The following is a 16,337-nucleotide window of genomic DNA, read 5'->3' on the forward strand; positions in this document are numbered from 1 at the left end:
CACCTGACCAGAGTTCACAGGTCAAACAAAGCATTATAGGGTTCGCTTTTGGTGCATGCGCAAACTTGCCCATAAGTTCGCCGTTTGGACAAACAACAAACATGCAAAGTTCACCACAAACCCAATTTGGTGGTGAATGCAAACCTCATCCCCAGTCATCAGGACACCCACAAGCTTGGATGTACTGACGACATGCCTAATAAAGGGTCCCTGTATGGATCCCAAACATTACACATTAATATAAACATTCAATTAAAGAAGACTAGCACTTTATGACAAGCGTGTACTCATGACATATCTTATTCATTATAAATAAATGTGACACCTAAGACACTTCTGGCACTAGTTTGTTATTGTACAGTTGTAATGAATTCAATAGATTTTGATCTTAATAAAAGAAACCTATACAAAGATAAATATGTCAGCTTCTAGTGCTAGCATCTAATTCAGAAATTATTAGTAACCTGGCTGTCATGCTGACTCTCTGCTTTAATATGTATAATTTCTGATACAGGTATGCATATATGGACTTGTCTCTTTTCTTCAGCTTTTCTGATCTTCACCCTGTTCTTGGTTAGTGACTCGGAACATATTAATGCTAGAGGGTCATCTCCCCAATCTCATGACAGGTACACGTTCAAGTTTCCAGTGATTATTTTATTTGGTACATGACATAGAATAGCTTTAGGAAATGTATAGACAATAGCATGTCTTAAGATCACTAATTTATGTCTTCATAAACGTTTTAGATTTGAATAAAAATAAAGAACCTCAGTATATTGTCTTCAAACAAGATAAAACTTTGTGGCAAGTGTAATTGTTAACTAGACATGTAACCCCAGAAAAAAATCTCTTTTGTTTATTGAAGGAAACAGCGTAGAGATTGGGGATCTGAATATACAGGGTATTGCGCCACCTACAAGAGAAGGATGCTAGGCACAAAACACGGCAGAACCTCAGAGATGTGAAGATAGGTCACCAGCACTCTTAAATGCAAAGAAAATAGCATTGATACCTAGAGGATGGGACCTTGCACAGCCCCAAAACGTGACCTATGTGATGTTATTTGCAGGAAACAATATTTTCTTTGCATTTTAGAGTGCTGGTGACCTATCTTCACATCTCTATTACAATAACAGCACACAAATCAGGAACATGTGCTTCTTGAGCATGTTACAAGAAGGATTTGGGTTTTCTTGAATGTTCCAAATCCAGCTGCCCGAAAAGGCTCTTTCCTTAATGCTTTATTTAGGCTTAATCTACAACCCCAATTCTAAAAAAGTTGGGGTGCTGTGTAAAATCTACCTAAAAACAGAATGCAATGATTTGCAAATCTCACAAACCCATATTTTATTCTTAATAGAATATAGTAAACATATCAAATGTTTAAACTGACAAAATGTACCATTTTTAAGAAAAAAATAAGGTAGTTTTGAAATTGATGGCAAATTGAAATTGAACAGCAACAAAAGATGGAACATGGCAACACAAAGCTCTAAAAGTAATATAATATAATATGATATAGTAATATAAATAAACAAGGAAAAATATCAGTGGCCATTTCAACCCCCAACTGTAGTAGGATCCTGAGCACAATTTCACAGCAAAAAACAACAATAAAAAACAATGCTAAATATGCAAGTTACACCTGCTGGGAAATAAAAATAAAGCAAAAATACCTCTTAGGCCAAGATCAAACCTAGGCAATTGAGCCAATGCGCTGTTGTTGCGTAGTTGCACGGGGGTTTTTTTGCGCAATTTGAAAAACCTGCAAAAACCTCATGGTTTTTAATGCATAGAGATGTCCATGGGACCACAACCACATGACTACTACTGATGCATCTTTTTGCGCGACAGGCTATTTTAGCCTCACAACACATCACAAAGGGAATCTGTGTTTTGTGCGACATCGCGTGGCTAAATCCGCGCGATAAATCACCTAGGTGGGAACCTAGCCTTAGTTATAAGGAAGGAACATGAAAATGCATGCAATGGTTTAACGATTATGAGATGGTGATGTAAAAAAACATAGTAAACAAAAACATTGCCATATGAGCAAAAAACACATTAGAACAAAAGTCACATTAGAAGACAAAATAAAGCAATCATATACAGTATGTATGCATGTATGTATCCATTTTTTTAAGGGACTGTAAGTTGTTATTTTATTTTCTGAATCATTTAGGTTAATCTGTGTATATGAATGAGTGAAGCATTTTGACAAGTAGAAGCAGCATTGTTTTTGTGGCATTTAGTATCTTTTTTTTTCCACATACAAGAACATTTTAGTAGAGTCTGTGATCATTTTTCTTGTGGGGTATACATTAAAGACATTAATTGTTGGAATTGCCCATCTGATAACACATAATATCACATGAAATGTATCTAGAAAGGTGGATGGCCCTCTGTCTCTATGTGATAACATGATCCTAATCGCCATGTGTTGTGTAGCTTACAGACTCATACAGACTCACTGGTATGACATTGATAAAGCTTCCAGGATATTGATCAGTGAGTAGTTAGTTAGTAGACAAAAAGCTGTGTATGCATTTCTTTTTCCTGCCCAGACAATACCAGAGTAAAGAAAGTAAAAAAAATAATAGGATGACGTTGCTGTTAGAGGAATAAAACTGCTGTGTTCTGGCTTCTTTTTTAACTTTCTCACTATTTTACAACTCTTTGCTGCATTAAGGAACAGAGAGATAGAGGAAAATAGACAAAATAGAGGAGGTAATGCAATATCATCTAAAGATATGGGGGGAATTTAATAAAACTGGAGCAGACAAAATCTGCAGCAGCTGTGCACAGTAGCCAATCAGCTTCTCTTTTCAGTTTACTCAGTTAAGATTTGAAAATGAAAGAAAGAAGCTGATAGGTTGGCATGCACAGCTGCTCTAGATTTTGTCTGCTCCAGGTTTGATAAATTCCTCTTGTGGTGTTTTCCTGCAGCTAACAGAGGGAGAGGGAATAGAGAATGAGTCAGTAGCTGCTAGGATTTCATGGGACCCTGCTCCAGCCGCAGGTAATAATTTGGGTGGGTCAAGGTGCCAAATAGCCTCTAATAGCCCTAATAAGGCTCTAATAGCCCTAATAAGGGTGACCAATAAACCTAAAGTCTGTTTGTGAGTTTAGATTCTCTTTAATTCACAGTGCATAGAGAACCACAATATATAGATTGTGTTGAGTCCTATTTTCTATATTAATGTTTTGGTTTTTTTTTTAAAGGAAAGAGGTGATCCCTGCTGCGGTTTAATAAACAAAAGAAGTTGCTGCATCCCGGTGTGTGCCTTTTTTTACTGTTGTGCCAAAGTGCATCTGGGGAATATTCAGCGGAGCCTTTGGCGAGCCGCTCACCGTAAGCATTAAACATATTGGGTCTATTCACGAAGCAGCCGAAGGATCTAGCCGTAGCTTCGGCTAGCTTTGGCCCCAGGACCCCTTCGGTTCAGGAGAACCGAGGGGCTGCTGTACGGGCTATTCACAATAGCCCGTACAGCTCCCGATCACGGCCGAGCAGCTCAGTCGAGCGCTGAGCCGTGCTGAAAGCCGAAGCTGGCCGAGCGGCCGGCCATTGGCCGGCCGACAGCCTGCTTCTGACAGCTGGGCGGAGCCAGCCGTGATCTTACGGCTGGCTCCGGCCACTTGCAGAGAGATCAGCGTCCCTGGTTACCAGCTAACCAGGGACACTGATCTCCAGACAGCCTAACTCTCCCGGGCGCTCCGGGAGTCTCCTGCTCACAGCCGCCCAGGAGAGAAACAATGCTTTCACTGCTTTTTCTTTTTTTTTTTTCTAGAAAAAAAAAAATGTTGCCCATAGGAATGTATTTCTAGATTCCTATTGGCTATTTCAATGGACCTGATGGAGAACTGCAGCAGAGGGCGGGTGCAATGCTAGTTTACTATTGGCTTTTGCAAATTGAAATAGCCAATAGAAATCTAGCAATGCTTTCCGATGGGCAAAATGTATTTATTGTTTTCTATTCTGACATGGCTCCGTGTCAGAATAAAGAAAAAAAAAAGAAAAATCAGTGTTTCTCTCCTGGGCGGCCGGGAGCTGGAGACTCCCAGAGCACCCGGGAGAGTTTTTTCTTTTCTTTTTTTTTGACGGCAGTAGAACCGCCGGCCAATATAAAACTATTGGGCGGAGCTAGCTGTCATTGCTAGCTCCGCACAATGGTTTTCTATTTATTTTTTGGGACTTTTTAAACTATTTTACTGTTCTGCTCGGTCCCTCTGAGGGACCGAGCAGAACAGTCGAGCCGAATGCCGCTCAGCGGCATTCAGCTATTCACTCGGCCGGCATTCAGGTCGGCCGAACATGCCGAAGCCACGTGAAGCCACCCCATGTACTGCTGATTTCAGCCGATATACAGCTGAAATCAGCCGTACCAGCCTGAAGTGAATAGCCGAACAGCGTTCAGCTCACTTCACTTCAGGTCGGTCTTTAACTCATCTGCAAAAAAGGTGATGATAATGTACAACCAGGGCCGGCCTTCGGCCGGCTGGATTCCTCAACAATTCCTGTTGTTTCCCCTCCCTCCCTCTCATATTTGACATCACACTCAGGGAGCGCTGTAGCCAGATCTGCTGTGCAGGGGGTAGCCGTTGCCTCTTCTCCCTCCCTTGTTTAACATCCCACTGCACTTTGTGAGCGCTGGAGCTGGGGCACCGGTGGATCTGCTGTGGGGGCGGGGCTGTTGCCCCTTCTGCCTCCCATGTTTAACATGCCACTGTGTCTGTGAGCACGGGAGGCGGGGAACCGGGGAATCTGCTGCGGGGGGCGGGGCCAATGCCTCTCCTCCCACCCATGTATAGCGTCCCACTGTGTCAGAGAGCACTGGAGATGGGGGAACTGGGGATCTGCTACCTGGGGGCTGGGCCGATGCCTCTCCTCCCTCCCATGTTTAGCATCCCACTGTGTCCGTGAGCCCTGAAGCCAGTGGACCGGTGCATCGGTGGATCTGCTGTGGGGGTCATCGCCTCTCCTCCCTCCCATATTTGACATGCCATGCAGGAGCACTGGAGCCAGTTCTTCCCAAGGACACGTGGGCAGGAGGGGCACATGGCCTTCCCCCCAACCACCCCCCATAGTTGACAATCCTGGAAGAGCAGGGCTGGAGGGGTCCTGGACTCCATCTTCAACCTGCAGAGGACTGTCAAGGTGGTGTAGCAGGAGGCTGGGGGTCAGCATCAAGGGTAAGCAATGGTTACACTGTCCTGACCTGTCACTTCCCTCACAGGTACACACAGCTGAAAGTTTAATTTTATGTAATACCCATCTGCCGTGCATTGGTTCTGGTCTGCAATGCATTGGTTCTGGTCTGCGCTCTGCTATGCATAGGTTCTGGTCTGAGGTCTGCTGTGTATTGGTTCTGGTCTGCGCCTTCCTATGCATTGGTTCTAGTTTGCGGTCTGCCATGCATTGGTTCTGTTCTACGGTCTGCCATGCATTGGCTATGGTCTGAGGTTTGCCGTGTATTGGTTCTGGTCTAAGGGGCCGACAGTGCCACCACTCCACTCCCTGCTCCAATGCTGCACAACAACATCAGCATATCACCTGCAGCTCTGCGTTGATCAATAGCCTTAATGCAGCATGCAGAAGATGCCAATGCCTCCACGCAGCACTAAAGCAAGGAGCAGAGGGGCGGCACCACTGGACAAATTGTCTGCATGACACCCTGGCACTTTATTTTTATAGACTCTATTGTAATGACATTGTTTACCACTTGTTTTGCTACTGTTGTTTTATTTAATAAGAATACATATATTGTGCCTACAAGTTTAATACCTTTGAATAAAAGTTTTATTTTTATCATACTTTTTAATTTGTTCATTTGGGGCTTAACAAAATTGGAGGCTTTAAATGGTGCGGGTACTGGAGGAATGGGTGTGGCTACTGAGGGGTGTGGTTAAGGAGGGGGTGTGGTCACTGAAGGGCACTGTAAAGCTTTCTCACACAGGGCACCTAAAGGCCTAAGGCCGGCCCTGTGTACTGCAACCCATAATAGGTAACCATAGTCCAACCATTGAAAGAAAATGTTTAATTGACTGCTAAGAGTCATTACTTTTTGCATGCTCTTCTTCAGTTATAAGTGAGACAGTGGCAATCCAGTTTGCAAAACTAACATAATCTGCTAATCTACTGGGTAGTGACTTTGTTACAACCTCTGAAACCTGCAAACGCCAAAAAAAACTATTGTTTGAGAAGAGCCAAATTTTTACAAGTGCAACTTTTGTTTTCATCACACCAGCATACTACTGGGGTCACTGAACATTTTAGGCACTTCTGCAAATGCTTTAACCCCTTCATGACTGAGGCCCTTTTTTAATTTTTTGCACCCATGTTATATTCCACATTTTAGGCCTGAAAATGACGTAAAACCCCCCAACATTATATATTTTCTGAATGCCAAGACCCTATAGAATAAAATGGTGGTAGTTGAAAATGTTTATGTTGCGCAATATTAGCGCAACTCCTTATTAACTGCAAATAAGTGACTGGTTTTACAGCTTATTGGGTTATCCCTGAGTGGATAAAAACTGCCCATTCTTTAGCCATATTAAATCCCTAAAATTGCAGTTTACCATTTCTTAAGCTGGTCATACACTGCTTAGACTTTCGCAAGAACTTTCGTACAAAAGAGCATTCTTCCAACTTTCTAATAGCTGATGGGGTCAAATTGACAATCAATTTTAGCCATAGTGATGAAAAAACCAAAGGATCATGATGCAATTAACTAAATTCTAACAGTGAATGTGGTTTTCTTTCGGGAAAATCCCTTCATTAAAAAATCGAACATTAAACAAAAGTAAATTTCTATCGACATTCTTTAATTGTCTGATGGCATCAGATGGTAAAGAAAGATCTTTCATATGAACATTCATTCAGAAATCTACTAGTGTATGGCCAGATTTAGTTGTGGTGGCTGCATGGGTTTTCTTTTGTTTCTGGCTCCTTTCCTTTTATCAACTGGTGATCCTGCAATTAACACATATTCTTTCTGACTGGATTTCATACATGCCTGCCTTTGCTTTTCTCCATTGCATAAAAGATTATGAGATTAATAGTTTACAGAACCTTGATAAAATTGTCTTGCTTTCAGTTCAGCTGAAAATGTTCTTAACCTGAGAAGTGATAACTAAGAAAGGCATTACATCTAAGGACTGGTAGGCTGCAATATATTACTTTTTTTTTGTTTAGTTATTCTTTAAGTAAACCTAAATATATTAAATATAAAATAGTTTAATCCCATAATAAAAACTTCAAATTTATATTTAGTTGGTATTACTAATCAGTCTGTTTTGTTTGGTACCCTGTTTAATAACCACTTGGTTTTGATGCATAATGTTCTTTTGAACATGTAGGAATGTTTTCAATAGTCCTAAACACATGTTCTTGAAACATTTAACCTCCAACCAACTGTTGAGTCAGGAAATATTATCAGTTATTATTTTACATGGCTTAGGTAAAGATGCAAGCACTTACACCTATTCTACAACCTCATAATACAATATTCTAAGGTAATGCTAATTGAGACTTTTTTTCTTTAATCATATGTCCCCATGAATAGAATCAAGGCTCCTTCTGTGTTATTTAAACTGCTTTGTGGTTTGGTATAAGCAAGCAGGATCTTTGGAAAACTTTTACAAAAATGGATTTTGCCATTGGCCCTCAACCCCAGGCTTTCTGTGTGGTAAAGTTTGTTTAATCTTTTAATTATTTGCTAATATAATTTTTTTTACAGTTTATCATCTATTTCGTGATCAGAACAAATGCTATGCTCATTTATTTAAAAGCTATTTATAAAATGTATCATAGAAATAAAATATTCTACATTAACTAATCTAGATTTGTTTAAAAATCTAATTGAGGTCTAATGACCTCAACTTTTCAAGCTCCCAATTTTTAAATATGTGTTTCCTTCTTGATCTTTACTTATCTTTCGTGAGTTGCAATTTGCTGGTTACCATTGTTCTCACTCTGATGCCACTAAAAATAGAAGTAGCTTTGTTTCATAAGTGAGACTGAGATAATTTCTAATTGTAAGTGGATCCGCAAAAGTAATAATGATAAGGAAACTTGTCTTCTAGCAGTGTATTCAAGATTCTTCTATCTGTTATGTTGTGGTTGACTCAGTCATTTTTATATAATTAACTGCATGAGCTAATGATTAAAATGCTGTAATACTGAACACCCTGTGCTACAGCTCTGCACAAATCAAGCCTGAATTTATGATTAAGATAGGTTCCTTGGGCCTCTGTATCAATACTTATTAAACAAAGGTTAAACTTCACATCATACTGAAAATGCATCTAATGAAGTTTATTTTTTATTTTATAGCCATTTCATTGGTAGAAAAAAATACATATGTTTCAATTACCTCTGCCAAATTAACTATAACAAGATATTAAAATAAAAAAGTATCCTTTTTATTTGATTGGGTGACAGAGGTTAACTCATTTTGCCAGATGGATAAATTGTGGTGGCCAAAAATATATACAGGGTTATTCACAAAAGGGTGACTAGTTTGGAGAAGGCAGTAGAAGTGAACAATCTAGGACAACATAGCTGAACTAGAAAGTGAGCTGAATTGGAGATTATTCCTAAATCAGCTATTTTGTCCTAGATTGTTCACTTCTCCTGCATTCTTCAAACTCCTCACCCTTATTGAATAACCCTGATACTGTTTTTATTTCCATATGGTACTATTGGCTTAAGTTTTAGAAAACTAATATCTATCTATCTGTAACACAAAAAAGGTGTTTTAGCATTTTCTAAGGTATACAGCTTCAAAAACATTATTCATGCAGTCTTTGGTAGTTCTTTAATGGCCGTGTGGTGTTTTTTTTGTGCAGTTATCTTAAAGTATATGTAACCCAATACACTATTATGTAAGCTTAATTGTTAATTAATTTCAAAGTGTTTTTAATTTAATTTTAAATTTGTTTTTATTAAAACAATACCTGAAGAGTCCGAAATGGCGGGGGGTGGCACAGATTCCATCTGACCACCCCTGGAAATTAAGGGAGGGCCTGCAAGGGAATTGCAAAGTCACAAGTGCCAATCTGCTAGAACTGGTGACTGGAAATCAGGAGCACTAGTGTCAAATGTGCAGAGGTGCAGCCAGCAATGCACCAAGGATGCAAAGATCTCTGATACAGCTGGATTTCAGTTACAGGCCAAGTTCAACAGATGAGCAGCAAAGCACCCAATTGTTTACAGAATCAAAGTCGAGAAAGGCAAAAGTCAGTAACATGCAGGCAGTCAACAACAAGATCTTTGACAAGATTTCAGGTCAAGGTTATTAACAAAGACAACACTGGTCTCCAAATTTGGGGAAATTATCGAGCTCCAATTAGAAAACAGGTGAAAAAGGTGCTGGTTGGCTAAAGTTTTCAAGATATTTCACAATAAAGATTTATACACAGGCGAGTACATTTGCCTACAAGGGAGGGAGTGTCTGATGATCATGATGCCTCGTAACTTCTCGACAAAGTTCGGTAGAACAATGAAAATGGTACCACATGGAAGTGTATACATTTATCTTCACTTTGAGACTAGAGATCATTACCTAACTGTAATGTATTGTTCTTTTATTGCAAGGTACATTTGTCTTGGTCAGGTCTACGCATCATACAGTTACATCTGGTGGCTTGTGAAAGTGTCATTGCCTAACATTTCCAAGGAACAGGAACATGATATTTTCCCTCAGAAGCCAACATGCCTTGAAACTGTGTAAAGAACGCAGATAACTACAGTTACATTTGCATCTCAAAAGTGCAATATGACGGCAGTGGTAAAAAAGGCGTAACACCTATATTTTGGATGCACAATAGGGGATCACGACAAGAGTTGGGCCCCTCATTATTGTTGCATAACACGTGCAACTTATCTGTGTCATTGGCTAAACAAGACTGCTATTTTTGCATGGTGGTGGTGGGGTTGCTTGTGGTTGTGTTGTTTTGGTGTATCTAATAAACTATAGTTCACAAGAATTGTTTTGGTATCTGAAGTGTGATCACCTATTTGGTTCATCTGTATACAGTAGATACCTGCACACAGTGTTGGGACCCCCGTGCATGGTATCATGACAGCTCCACTGCACTTGCATCCAGAGACATTGCTGCATCTCTGCTGCACTTGCCACCCCTGCTGCACCTCAGCTACATTCACAGACTATGCTGAATCTTCACTGATCCTGCTGCCTCTGCTGCACTCCAGCAACTTTTACAGTCTCTGCAGCACCCCTGGTGCCTTCCTAGCCTCCCTCGCACCTCTGCTACATTAATAGACCCTGCTGCATCACCACAGCATCCACATTCTCTGCTGCACCCCAGCTGCATCCACATTCACTGCACCATTCCTGCACTTGCAGCCGCCATCCTTACTCTTATCTCTAGCTTCCCAGTGCCTTTTGTCTCTTATATCCATTTCTCAGTTACCCAGCACAACCTCCTCTAGATACACAGACTCTGCATTTCTGTTGCACCTACAGTCTCCACTGCACCCTAGCTGCATCTACAAGTCTGAGCCTCTGCTGCACCATCTCTGCTCTTGTAGCCCCTAGCCGCTGCATGTAAACAGGAAGTTGATGAAAAGGACTGGAAGAATTCAAAGGGATAAATGAAAGGTAAAAATAGTATTTTATGGAAAAAATATCAAGGCGGTGGTTTGTGATAACCAGTGCTTTAGCAAACCCAATGTCACCAGTTAGGGTTGTGTTCTACATTAAAGAAATATTGTTAAAGTGACAATGTCTGGATTAAGCCCAATCCCCTCAGGCATGTACAATTATACAGCCACACTCCCTCACTGCCTTCCCAGTGCAGCATCCCTGCCTGTCCAAACTCTGGTGTCAGATCGTATAATGTTTAGTCATGGCAGCCCCCAGATGATCGGTTCAGGCTTGATGATTGGCTGCTTACACCCAAGCCCTGTCACAGGGAGATCACCAGCTCCCCCATACCCAAAATCCTGCTCCATTAGTGAGTGCTCCCGATGTGGCAAAGGAACATGAGTATAGATGCCTAAAGGGGTAAATATACATGGGGCAAGTATACATGCCTGAAGTGGTGAGCTATCTGCAGATTATGTCACTTTGCCCTTAGTGAGTTTTTAAGTATTACTAAATTATGATAGCAAAAATAGTAACATAGTAATTAGCTAAGCCCATGCTTTTCTAATTTCAATACATTCAATATAATATTGATCCAGAAGAAAAACAAAGTATAACAACCCAGTGAATTAATCTAGGAAAGTCAGTTTATTTTACAGGATCAGTAATTCCACTGATGAATCCTAATTTTAATAACTGGAGATGCCATTTCTAGGAAATATCTAATCTAAATATATGTATGTTTACTCTTTTGTCCAGTTTTTCCTCCATATGTATTATGACACTTTATCTTATTCTTGTTCAAGCTGTAACATTCTGTTATATTTAATACAAATCTGAAGTTAAAAAAAAGCTTATTAGACAGAGACTAGATCAATATGATTTACGATTTTAATTAAATATTTTCTAAGTTACCTTTGCCCTAATGTAAACACATATATTTTACAGTAATTAATAAAGTTTCATATCTCTCAAACCTCTCAAACACTGGTATGAAAATAGAAGCTAAAAGGTATACAGAGTATTCAAAATGTCTGACAAGTGTCATATATAGAAGTAAATCCACAGTTTTGCTTTTATTCTCTGCCTTTTGAAGTGACTATTTTATTTGCCCATGCATAATACACAAAAAGCCCCAGTATTCATGTATTTACCTTTCCTCATTCCAACAACACTCTGGCCACCGGGAACAAATAAAAATACCCATCACTTCCAGGTCTGGATATGCATATAACTCACTTTCCCTCTTCCATGTCATACCACTATTGACTGGCCCAGTGTTGGGCCAGGGGAAGGAGTTCATAGCAATTTAAAGCCCCCAATAGTACATTAGCCTGTCCCAGTGCATCAAACAAAGTTCCAGGGGCCTGAGATAGGGCAAGTCCTAATCCGAGCCATGCTGTCAGGAACAAGAGTGATATGCAAGAACACTTTCTGTTCCTGCTTCAAATAAGACAACGCTCATCAGACTGTAAGTTACTGCATTGTGTGTGAGAAGGGGCAAGGCCCTTACAAAAATACTGCAGTTTTTTTAGAAGTAATACCGCAGTTTTTGTTACATATAAACGAATGCAGTTTTTTTGGACATGAAAAAACTGCAATATTGCAGTTCAATTGCTGTATAATGCAGTACAGCTGATGTATTACTGAAGTGCATTAAACTATTAGTAAAATACAACTGCAAAAAAACTGCAGTACAGGTGAAGTATTTATAAAATCCAACTGCAATAGAACCGCAGTATAACTGCAATACAGCTGAAGTAGTTTTAAAATAATACTGCAATACAGCTCTGGTAGCACTGACATACATAATACAACTAGAGTACAATTACAATGCTACTGAATTGCAATGCTAGTAAAATGTTGTACAATACCACTGAAATACAGCCACAATATTTAGAATATCAAGTTTTTTTTTCACACAACTGCAGTATAATCAAGCTACAAAACAACAGTGAATTTCTCAAACTGCAATTCAACAATAAATTAGATTTTACTTTTCTTAAACTTTAAATAACAGGCTGAGAGTTAAACTAAATGTATTTTGCAGTATTTATTTACAATTCCCTTTTTCACACATTCAGGGAGGTTGCGATTTTTGAAGAGCTTGTTCTCATATTCAGCTTGGTTCTTATGACTGCTTTTATCTTAAATGCTTTATCTTTGTAAATGTTTTCTTTTATGCACTTGCATTATTCTACCATATAACTAATGTCGTACCAGACAATTAACCCAAAATCAGAGAAAAAAGTATTGGCCAAGTGTACTCGCAAAAGGAAATAGTTAAGGTTTAAAGGAGAATTATGGGGAGAGTGAAATACACTCTTCCCCATAATTAGAGCCGATGTATGACACAAGCTGTCACACGTCGGCTCTATTGATCTGGAACTCAGCGAACACATACCGCAGATTGCTGAGTTCCCAATCTTCTCCTTGCAGAGAGCAGTGACTGTCACCGCTACCAGCAGGGATTCCCCCCTCCCCTTTCTGTTCTTCCAGCGCTTACTGGAGAAACGGATGGGGGAGGGCACAGCTTTAGAGAGGCAGAGCCAGCTGTCTCACGGGCAGTGGGGTGGATCCCGACAATATTAATATTATAATACAATCATCCCGGCTGCAACGTGGCTCTGCGCTGTCAGCGTATAGCGGGTCACTAAAGAGAACTTTGGCCAAAAAAGATTGGCCCATAGTTCCCTTTTAAGCTATGAGCACTACACGCACACAATCTACATCTTTTAAGGTTGCATAGCAGTGGTCATAGTAACATAGATTTTACTTTCTGTAAAGTAGTACTGTAACCACAGCACTGGCTTCATGTTGCACAATACAGCATAACTGCACTACAATGTAGTACAAGTGCAGTAGGCACAAAGTGCAGTAATATATCACTGAAGTGCAGCTATACTGTATCTATATTTCATTATATTGCAAACCTACAGTTGGACTTCATTACTGCAGATGCACTTTTTTTACTGCAGTTTTACTGCTGTTGAACTTTAATGTCCTGCAGTTGTACTGTTTCTATACTTCATTATATTGCAAACCTGCAGTTATTCTTAATTTTACTGAAGTTTTACTTCATTGTACTTCAGTTTTACTGCAATTGTACTTTAATGTACTACAATTACACTACAGTTATTTTTTGTAAGGGGTAATGCATTGTTTGTGAACATATGGAGGAGGGATGTTCAATTGTGTGTGTGAGAAGTAGAGGGGTAGGGGGGTTTCAATGTGTGTGAGTAGCGGATGCAAAGGTCTGCATTGTGTGTGTGTGTTTGTGAAGAGGGGGCTGCATTTTGTGTGAGAAGGGGGCAGGAGACTGCATTGTTAGGAGAGGGGGCAGGGGGTCTCCACTGTGTGTGAGTTGGGGGTGCAAAAGTCTGCATTGTATGTGTGTGAAGAGAAGGCAAGGGGTTGCATTGTGTGTTAGAAGGTGGCAGGGGTTTGCATTGTGTGTGAGGAGGGAGGTGGGTGGCTGCATTGCATTTGGAGGGGGGTATGGGGTTTGCATTGGGTGTGAGGGTGGCTGTATTGTGTATGAGGGGGCCAGGTGGCTACATTGTTTGTGAGTATGAAGAGAGGGGCAGGGATCTGCATAGTATGTGAGTGTGAAAAGTAGGGGACAGGGATCCACATTGTATGTGAGTGTGAGGAGAATGGGGCTGCATTGTTTCTGAGTGGGGGGTGGAGAGATGGATTAGGGTTGCAAACGAAGTGGTGAAGGGGTTGGAGAAGTAAGCGGTGGATGAGAGGTGAAGTGGTGGCAGAAGTAAGTGGTGGAAGATGGCAGGGGGTTGCTGGAGGGGTTTGCTTAATGTAGGGAGGGTTGCCTTGTTGAAGGTGGGGGAGTTTAATGTGGAAGAGTTTTTCTTTCCCCCCCCCGAATGTTAGTACTCTGTGCTGTGTGTTAAGCACTCCTGACTGCTGCACTTTGCATGTGGGGAGTGCAGCAGTCAGGAGTGTGTAACATACCAAGCATACAGCATGCAGCAGTTAGAACTACTGTACAGCATACTGTGTACAGTACATTCTCCTGGCCACCATACTGACCACCATACTCTGGACACTGTGCTGTACAGTATACACCCATTATAGTGCCATGTTATGTATTTTTGGCTGCTGCATATTATATACTCTTGACCTCTGCACTTTATATGTGAATAGTTATTGAAGGTGTTCATTTTCTTAACAGTTGCTGGTTGGCAGGTAGTCCGTATCTATTTTAATGAAGTCATATAAAGTGTTACCTCTCTGTCAATATTCTGTATGCAGAAAAGCATCTCAAGTGTAACAGTTTCAGTTATTAAAAATGATTGTGCTGAGGTGCTTATGTGTTTGTGAGACTATCATTTACTGGAAAAGTAATTAAAAAGTATGTTTTAATTGTTTACTTTTTCTTTATTTATAAGTTATGCAAAATGATAGGGAATCTCATACTTCCTCCAGGAAAACTGGATTTGTAATATCCTCCTCCCACACCTGTCATGAAAGTGCTTGAGCCATTTGCTAATAGCATACATGAGTTTCTATCTTTTGGCCCTGACAGCTCTGGAGAGAATCTCTCTCAAACTATCAGGGCCACAGGATGAAAAAACTTTCAATAATTCATACTGTTGGCAAGTGGCTCCTGCTTTCAGCCCCTGCATTGCCATTATACAACTTTGCAGGGAGCTGTGGCCACTACCACAGATATGATTCAGCTCCTGAATCTCTCTGCTTGCATACAGCTCTGGAGATACTCCCTGTAAAGTTGCACACTGATAATGATTGTGCATAGATTATTAGCATGAGCTGCTTGCTGGTAGTATGAACGAATTAACGTTTTATTTAATTCTGTGGCCTCGGCAGCTTAGAGAGACTCTCTCCAGAGCTGCAGGAGGAAAACACTTTAATTCATTCAAGCTATTGGCAAGCGGCTCAAGCACTGTCAGCATAAGTTGTGGTAGTTGCAGGGGGAGATGAAAGATAGTAGGATTTGGCACTCCCAGAAGAGCCAGATTCCTATTCATTTTTCATAGCTTATAAATAAAGAAAAAAGCAACCCAAAAAAGAATACAAACATATTTATTACAGTTTATGTTTATGAAAAGCATTTAAAGAAGAACTGCAGGCATATTAGACATTAACCCTTGCAGTGAGGCTTCCCCCACACTGCAGGGTTAAGTGCTCGTTTTGCTCTAGGGTTTAACATAAAAAAGATATACTCACCCAATCCTTTGTCCGTGGCGCAGAACGCTCACCTCTCAACCCCTCTGCTCCAGTTGTGGCATGTCCCTTGGTGTCCTGACATCCAATGCAAGCAAATGGATGTAATGATGTCACAAGGTCCTTAGACCGCTGGAGCACAGGGGAGAAGAGGCTGCAGGGACAAGGCCAGCAGCCAGGAGGGATTGAGGATTGGGTGAGTATATCTTCTTTTTTTTACACCCTTTTATCTTAAAACCTAGACAAAAATGAGCAGTTTATCCTTAGTGAGGGGAGCTACACGTTGACGCTATCTGATCGGGCTTGGATTGTCTTCCGGGTGTCTAATGTATATTACAGCTAACTGGAGCTGTTTATTTGTGTATATATCAACTGTTGACGCTATACTGAACCTGTCAACAGGACTTAATTTTTAAAGCCCAATTAAATTCTTGCTTTTTGCATTTGTTATGTGTTTGTGAATTTTATTATGTGTTTGTGATTAAAAATGTAAAAAATTGCCCCATGCTGGCAACA

The sequence above is a fragment of the Nanorana parkeri genome, unplaced genomic scaffold (assembly GCF_000935625.1).
Source record: "Nanorana parkeri isolate BGI_ZX_2015 unplaced genomic scaffold, ASM93562v1 scaffold640, whole genome shotgun sequence".
NCBI lineage: Eukaryota > Metazoa > Chordata > Amphibia > Anura > Dicroglossidae > Nanorana > Nanorana parkeri.